Source organism: Oryctolagus cuniculus, chromosome 6, assembly GCF_051225735.1.
Source record: "Oryctolagus cuniculus isolate XC-2025 breed Fujian yellow rabbit chromosome 6, ASM5122573v1, whole genome shotgun sequence".
Classification (NCBI taxonomy): Eukaryota; Metazoa; Chordata; class Mammalia; order Lagomorpha; family Leporidae; genus Oryctolagus; species Oryctolagus cuniculus.
The window spans coordinates 68,492,055-68,500,486 of NC_142872.1; the positions used below are offsets into that span (position 1 = coordinate 68,492,055).

The 8,432-nt window shown below is 59.0% G+C and overlaps 2 long non-coding RNA genes across 2 annotated transcripts; one reads left to right on the plus strand and one right to left on the minus strand.

The window, feature by feature from the left end:
• The first annotated feature begins 922 nt into the window (after positions 1-922).
• On the plus strand, positions 923-3,387 carry LOC149126179 (uncharacterized). Its single transcript, XR_016236477.1, has 3 exons — positions 923-1,100; positions 2,849-3,029; positions 3,173-3,387. It is a non-coding gene; the product is annotated as an uncharacterized LOC149126179 (long non-coding RNA).
• Positions 3,388-5,835: 2,448 nt separating this feature from the next.
• Positions 5,836-7,548, minus strand: LOC149126180 (uncharacterized). The gene is made up of 2 exons (XR_016236478.1): positions 7,330-7,548; positions 5,836-6,059 (listed from the first exon to the last, which is right to left on the minus strand). It is a non-coding gene; the product is annotated as an uncharacterized LOC149126180 (long non-coding RNA).
• Between the last annotated feature and the right edge of the window lie 884 nt (positions 7,549-8,432).

Genomic DNA, 8,432 nt, shown 5'->3' on the forward strand with positions numbered 1-8,432 from the left:
CAAACCCCCCCCTTTCAGGTCAAGTTTGTGGGAGCAGCTTGGGAAGCCCAGCGATGAGGGTGGGCTGGTTGGATGGGGGTTAGGCAGATGCACAGGTGGCCAGGCCACAGGAGTAACGGGATCCTGCCCAGCGAAGCCAGCCAGGCTCCCGTGCCAGGAGCAGCCTTGGAGAGGCTGGTCCATGATCCCTGCCGCTGTGAGCCTTGGGAAAGTGTCCCTGGGCCTGCTGGCCCCTCTGCCCCAACACAGGGTCGGGAGTCCCGCCAGTGAGGGGCGTGCTGGGCAGAGGCTTCGGCCTGCGGCAGGTGCCAGCCAAGCGTGACTCAGCAACAGCAGCCCGAGCGCCACGGAGCCCAGGGGTGGGCCGCCCGGCTCCCCTGGGTCTGAAGGCGGCCTCAGGTGGACCAGGGCTGTCAGGGAGCGCTCCAGGGGCCGCCCTCCTCCTGCATCCCCCACCCCCGCCAGGACACCGGAGCCCACCAGGCCGCCGCCAGGAACACCTTCGTTCTCTCGCGGTTTGGCCCCGTTTGGAACCGAGCGGGGCTTCCCAGCGAAGGGTGCAGAGCCTGGGGGGAGGGGGGACTGGAAATGGGACCCCGGGGAGCCGGGCTGGAGACCCCTACCCAGCGGGCCTTCCCAGCATGCCCTGCTGCTGCGAGGGGCGGGGCGCCCTCTCGAGCCGGCGCGGAGGTAAACAAGGCGGTGGCCGGCGGGCCGGGGAACCCCCTGCCAGGGCCCTCTCAGGCTGCCTCCGCAGGGTCAGGTGGTCCGGCCCGCGGTGAGTCAGCGTCCCATGACCCGCCGTCACAACAGGGGGATCCCCGGCCCTTCGCTCGTCTCGGTGACCGCCTACCGGACGGGCCCCAGAACACCAAACGGTCCTGGCCCCTTTCCGACCTCTGACGTCATCCCCCTCCCCTAGGTGCAGGGAGCCCCCACACCCCCAGCCTCCTGTGAGTCCACGTCCAGGGCGCGGGGAGAGCCTGGCGCTTGCGTCAGCGGACCACCTCCGGGCACGCGACCGGACTCAGTTGTCCTTATCCCCGAAATGGGGCCGCCTGGGAGAGCTGGCACTGCCCCTCCGCGGCCGCGTCCCACAGGTGTGCTAACGCTTTGCCATCCTTGGAGGTGTAAGCCGGAGGTTCGGGGGGTTCTGGGAGCAGAGCGGAGCGGCCACAGGACTCTGCTGCTGTCTGCTAGTTGTCACCACCTCCCTGGTTCTCCCCTGCTTCCTTCCCAAACAGTCCCAGCCCTTAGCAAGGGTTTCTGAAGTCCCGCTTCTTTTCTTAGGGCGCAGCGGCTGCTCTGGGTCATTCTTCCACAGGCTGAGGGTCATGGAGGGCAGAGCCCCTGCGGACCCCCTTACTCTGTGGGGATGTGGTCTCTGGGGCTTCGCGGCAGCCTCTCCCCACCTCTCAGCCACACCCCTGCCCCGCCCCCTAATCGTGTCAACTCCAGGCGCCTGGAGACTCTTCCCTAGCTCTTCCCCTGGCCTGCAAGGTAGCCCCCACCCCCACCCCGCCCTAAGTGACCCCTTGGGGGCTTCCCTGGCCGCCCCTCTGGGCAAAGCCCTAGGCTCTGGACCTCACTCTTGTGAGCCTTGAGGCGGAAGGTGGAGGAAGCCCCCAAGGGGAGAGCTGGCTGCGGGGCTGGGGGATGCCAAGGGACTAGGGCTGGGCGCACCCGAGCCTCTGCCCCGCCGCTGGGGGGTTGGGCTGCCCGCACTGGGAGGCCGCCGGGCAGCGGATGCTTGGCAGCGGATGCTTCTCCCAATACATTCTCACCCTGGCTTCTTTAAAGATAGGTTTCAAAAAAAAGAAGTGAAATTAACTTTGAGATGCAATAATGACTTTGAACAGCCCTTGTCTTGACTGTTGAGGAACAGCTTTTTTTTTTTTTCCGTGCAAATTGTTGAACTCTTTACTTAGTATAAAGTTGGTCTTCTGTGTACAAAGTTGACTGAAAATGGATCTTAGTGGAGAATGGGACTGGGAGAGGGAGGGGGAGGAGGTGGGAGTGTGGGTTGGAGGGTGGGTATGGTGGGAAGAATCACTATGTTCTTAAAGTTGTACTTAGGAAATGCATGAAGTTTGTATACCTTAAATAAAAGATTTCTTTGGAAAAAAAAAATCCTCACCCAGACCCTTTGGGAGCACTGCTGGGGTGTGCAGCCTAGCAAGGGAGAGGGAGGACTAAGGCCCAGCGCCGGGTCCTGTGTGTAAGATCCCAGTGCAACAGGGACGGGGTTGCGCCTGGGAGAGCCCAGCAGCTGAGCCAGTGACCTGGGCGCACCCACAGCACTGCTCATGTGAGCCTGGGCAGGGCGCAAAGGGTGGGGGAGGAGGGCGGGCATGAGCCAGCTGCTGCCAACCCTGTGCTCACCCCACCCAAGTGGTGCTCTCAGGCTGGTGTTCCCCCCACCCCACCCCCCACAGCACCGAACCAGACCCTGCCTCCTTGTCTGGGAGGCGAGGAGGGGGAAGCAGCATGGCCACCCCTCGACTCCATCCCTCACCTCCGGGACCTGAGATCTACCTCTGGGGCCATTGCTGGGGTCCCTAAAGCTGAGGGCCAGCCTGTGGAAAGTTCTGGAAAGACAAAGGCAGACAGGGGTTGGGCAACCATCAGAAGGGATAGGCACCTCTCCAGAGAATCTGAGAGTGGCCAGCCACTCAGACTGGGGAAAGCAAATGTGCTCTAATGGAGAGAGGACACCTGGCAGGCCAGGTGGGCGGCTCACGAGAGCACTGGGAGCCGAGCTCGCAGTCTGGGTTCAGACTAGGGCTTCTAAGGAAGTGGGGCCCAGGTCTTCCTTCCGGTTCTCCTTCGCCTCCTCCCTCTTCTCCAGAACCAAGGGTTTGCTGGATGTGGCTGGGTAAAAGTCCTCCCAAGGTTTCAGCACTCAGTGCTGTCAGACTGTGGAGTTCACCTGGCGCCAGGCAGGGAGGATTCCCCTAGAGGGCAACCTTCCTTGAGAGAAGGCTGGAGCCACCTGCGAAGTCATCAGCGTAAGGGCAGGACTTTGCAGGGTAAGACGCTGGGCGGCTGGGTGTGTGGCCTGGGCCGCCTGCTGTGTTCCTCTCCCTTGCAGCAGTGCCTGGCTTTGCTCGGCCCCTCTTACACACTGGGCTGATCGCTAACTTCCTACCTAACAGCTGCACTTCCCCTCCAGCTCTCTGCAGTGGCCTGGGAAAGCAGTGGGGATGGCCCAAGTGCTTGGGCCCCTGCACCCACATGGGAGACCCGGATGAAGCTCCTGGCTTCAGCTTGGCCCAGCCCAAGCTATTGTGGCCATTTGGAGGAGTGAACAGGCAGATGGAAGATCTCTCTTCCCTTCTCACTGTAACCCTGCCTTTCAAATAAATAAATCTTATAAAAAAAAAAAAAGCTAAGTTTGTCTTTGTCTTTTGACAGACATAAGGTGGGCCCCATATCCTAGGACCCTAATACTCCGGAGCAGGGTGCCATGGGGTCATGCTTGGATAAATACTAGAAGTGCAAAGGTGTTTAGCCCAGTGGTTAAGATGCCACATCCCGTATCAAAGTGCCTGGGTTCCAGGGATGGCTCTGCTTTGGATCCCAGCTTTTGCTACAGTGCCCCTAGGAGGCAGCAGACAATAGCTCAACTGGCTGGTCCCTGCCACCCACTGGGAGGCTGGAGTTCCAGGCTTCAGGCAGCCCCAGCTGCTGCGGGCAGATGGGGACGGAAGCTCTCTGTCTCTGCTTTTCGAGTAAAATGAGAGAGAGAGAGAGAGAGAGAGAGAGAGAGAGAGAATGGAGTCCCCCCCCCAGAAGAGGGAGGTACTATGTGACCTGAGCTTGGCCAAACAGAGCTGCCTGCCTCAGGGACACAGATGTGGTCCCCACTGGCCACACTGCTGCCCAGAGAACAGCGCCTCCCCTTAGCAGGATGTCAGAGCTTGATCTCAGCAGCTGGGCCTTGCGATTCAGGCATGTTAGGGAGGAAGTCAGAAATGAGCTCATGTGTGTGTGACAGAGGCCTAAGGAGCTGACATCTAGGTCCAGCATCCGCATCTGCAAGTCATCTTGATAACCTTCCAGGTGCAGCCCAGTATCTGCACTTCAAACGCCCTGCCCCTTCTACCCTATAACCACCCTACCTCTAAGGCTCCTCTAAGGCAGGGCAACGCCAGCCAGGCTTGCCCTGTCTGATAACTTCAGGGGAGAACTCAGAAAGGAATTTCTCGTATTCACAGCCAACAAGTCCTTTGTTCGGGAGGAGGAGAGGGGAAGTCAAGACCCATCCCCTTAAAAGCCCCAGCCTAAATGTGAACTATGCACTCTCTCAGGTCCTGTCTGGTGAGGTGCCCACCCGCTCTTACGGATGTCCCTACCCTAATAAACCTTGCTGTTTTGTTTTCCACTATGCTGTCTCACGCCTGAATTCTTTCTTGTGTGAAGACAAGGACCCCTTGGTTCTCCGGTAACAAGGCAGGCCTATTGCTGGATCGCCGCACGGCTTAAGCCAGGTAGCTGAGAGTTTTGACCCCCCCCACCTCTCCATACCCCAGGCCTGCTTTGGGGTTCATGCCAGTGACTGGAATACAGGCCCGAACCCTGGGCCTCACCAGTGACCAATGCCCCCTCTCTCAGCCTGCCCCGAGTTCCTGCTGCTGCGACTTCCTCTCCAGACAACAACAGTAACAGAGCACACCGTGGATGCCGGGAACCGGTGGCAGGGCTGCGCATATGAACTCCTGGCTCCCCTGCCGTGCTGCCCTGGGATGAGTCCTGGCCAAGGACCTGGCAGGGAAGAGTTGTGTCACCTGCCAGTGCCCAGGCTCACAGAGGTCTCTTCACCCCGGCCAGGGAAGCCTGCACGTTTGGGGGTGATTCCTGCAGGCTGGCCAGGAACCACTTGAGGCTCACCTGGCTCGGAGAAGTCTCCCTTTGTTAATTCACAGAAATGTACCTCCCCTGCCTGGCTGGCAGCCTCATCTCACTCCTGGGAAATGTGCAGAGGGCGGAGGAAAGTGGGAGGAGGAACTCGTGCAGGCTCCCTGCCCTGGGACTAGAGTCTCCAGCAGATTTTCCTGAACTCACCTATTACCCCCGACTGCAGACCATCCTTCTCCGAGGCCTAGTGCAGGGAGGGAGGAGGTTCCAACAGGGTGTACAGGGTGTCCTGCCCCAGGCCCCCCTCTGAGTGCCGCAGGTAGGCCGCCTTTAACAGAGGCCGTTGCAAATGCCGTTCTAGGCCCTCAGGAAGCTTTCTGAGCCCCAGGGGATTCGCTTGTCTTGTCTTTTTTTTTTTTTTTTAATTATTTTATTTATTTGAAAGACAGAGTTACAGAGACGGAGAGAGAGGTCTTCCACCTGCTGGTTCACTCCCCAAATGACCACAACGGGCAGAGCTGTGCTGATCTGAAGCCAGGAGCTTCTTCTGGGTCTCCCACGCGGGTACAGGGGCCCAGGGACTTGGGCCATCTTCTACTGCTTTCCCAGACCATAGCAGAGAGCTGGATTGGAAGTGCAGCAGCCGGGACTCGAACCTGTGTCTATATGGGATGCCGGCACAGGTTGGGGCTTTATCCTGTTGCACCACAGCACCAGCCCCCCTCACTTTTCCACTGTGTGTCTGTATTGCCACTGAGTCAAGCCTGTCCCCTAAACAGCATCCAGTGAATCAGCGGAGTGAGGGCAGCGGGAGAGCAGGGCTCCCAAGCTCACTGTCCCAGGGACACCTTAGCATCGAGAGAAGAGGAAAGGCCGCCTGCCTAGAACCACATGGTGAAAGGCATTGGTCGCCCCTCCCCCAACACCCATACCTACTAAAATGCAAAGGTCAAAACATAAAAACGCACATAAGGTTCGTGATGTAGAAATAGCTGATTCTTTATTAACTCATCAAATCATAATACCTTGAGGCAGGACTAATGAGTACCAGAAACAGGAAGTCACTGCCTGAGGACGACAGCTATTTTGAGGGTGCCTGTGACCCCTTGTGCGCTGTAACCTTCGAAAATCCCCGTGGCTTGGGCTGTGACGGCCGCAGGTGCTGCTGCTGCTCCTGTTCAACTCCCCTGCCTGCATTCCTTCTGGAAGGTCCCACAGAGTTTCAGTTAGAGGGTAGTAAAAACAAAGACGGGGTTCCCTCCACTCATCTCAGTTCCTGGGCCTCCCCCATCCTGTGTCACTAGTCCACAGATTAAGGATAAAAGTTTGGGGCTGGCATTGTGGTGCAGCAGGCTAATATCAGAGACCCGGCTGCTCCACTTCTGATCCAGCTCCCTGCTAATGTGCCCCGAAAGGCAGTAGAAGATGGCCCAAGTGCTTGGGCCCGGCCACCCACGTGGGAGGGAGACCAGGATGGAGGGCCAGACTCCTGCCTTCAGCCTGGCCCAGACTTGGCTGGTTGTGGCCATTTGGGCAGTGAATCAGCTGAGGAAATATCCTTGTTGCTCTGCTTTTCAAAAAAAAAATAAAAATAAATAAATAAATAAATGTTTAAAAACAAGGGAGGGGGGCTGGTGCTGTGGCACAGTATGCTAAGCTTCTGCCTATAGCGCCGGCATCCAATATGGGCGCCGGATTGAGTCCCGGCTGCTCCACTTCTGATCCAGCTCTCTGCTGTGGCCTGGGAAAGCAGAAGATGGCCCAGGTTCTTGGGCCCCTGCACCCACGTGGGAAACCTAGAAGAAGCTCCTGGCTCCCAGCCAGCTCGGCCTTTGCAGCCATTTGAGGAGCGAACCAGCAGATGCAAGATCTTTCTCTGTCTCTTCCTCTCTCTGTCTGTAACTCTACTTCTCAAATAAATAAATAAAATCTTATTTTTTTTAAAGGAGAGGCCGCCTAAGTGTGCCCCAGAAAATTGCCAGGAAGACAGCAGGCTGAGGGGCTGGTAGGTAAATCCTAACACAAAAGGGCATTGTCACAAGTGGGAAGAAGGAAAGAAAGAGGGACTTCCCTGGGTGATGTGGCTCTTCTCCCTTCCCTCTCCCTCCTGCATGAAGACCGGAGTTGCTGTCCTCCAGCACTGGGAGCTGAACCTTTGGCTGGAGGAGTGGGTGACAGGAAGTGCCCCGAGGAAATGAGGCAGGCCCAGATGAATTAATTATTGCCAGGACACAGAGAGCAGCTGAAACCAGGAAGGGAGCCAGGCAACCGCTGCCTGTTTGGAAGACAGACTCCTGCGTCGGGGGCATCGGGGGCGGACAGGCGGTGGTGGCCAAGGCCAGCCTAAGGGAACCCTGGGTTTTGTTGGAAACCATGCATAGCTTTTTTTGTTTGTTTTGTTTTGTTGCAAACTTTTTGAAGACCCCTTGTATGCAGATTTTCCCAGGGTGTTTTACACCAAAATAAACGTACCTTTTAATTCCATTTTCTGGCACTTTTTGAAGTTGTAGAAGATGCCTACACAAACACAGGAATCCCACAAAGGACAGTGTCCTCAAGAAGTCTCTAACCCACACAGCTCGTTAGCGAGTTCACACAGAAGCTGCAGGCAGGCTGGGGGCACCCAGGATTCAGCTGCCTCTCTTGTTCCTGGCAGAAACGGAGTGCCCAGGACCCCAAAGGGAGCCTGAGCTGGAAGACAAAGACAAAGCCCAGGCTCACTCTCAATCTGATCCCTCCCTCTAGACCTCACCTGGGAGGAGCCCCTTGGCAATGCTGGGGGCCAGAGCTGCGCGTCCTGGGCCTGGGCTGAACCAATTATTATGTACCCTTTCTGGTTCCACAGAAGGCGGGAGAAAGCCTGCAATTAGCACAGGCACGAGGGTACAATCACCCAGCAATGAAGGGCCAGCCCGCGAAAGCTTTGCGGAGCCGGCTGCTCTTCCGAGCTGCGGACTGGGCCACCCACCCACGCCCCGCCTTGGCGCCCAGAGCACCGGGCGGATCCAGGCACCGCCACTGCTCTGCACCCACAGACCTCTGCTTTCGCCCCCGGGAGCGGCCCACTGTCCGGAAGGAGCGACGGCCCAGCTGCCCCCACGCCTTTCCCTGGCAGCCCGGGAAGGGAGGCGAGCCCGGAGGGCGGTGGCCACATCTTGCAGCGTCTCCCAGCTTGGAAGCGCCCGTTCCGCTCCCGGTTCCCACCGCCTGGCCGCCCTCAGACCTGGGGAAGGGTCGGAAGGCCCCCAAGAAAACGGCCGTGGGGGTCCCGGTGTGAGTGTGCAGGCTACTCCTGGAGCTGCGCCTCAGAGCGCGCAAGGGGACCGGTGGCGCCGCCGCCTCGGCTCGCACCCGCCCCCACCGCGGAGTACCCGCAATCGCCAGGGCGCCGGCCTCCACTGCTCAGAGGCCGGAGCCCCGGGCGGCCCCAACGAGTCTACGCAAGGTCGGGACGGGACAGGCCCGCCCGCCCCGAGCCCGCCGCCCGGGATCCCGCCCCCTCGCGGCGATGGCGGCGGCAGCGGGTGATGCGGCCCCTTTAAATACGGGCCGCCCCGCCCTTCGCCGTCGACTCC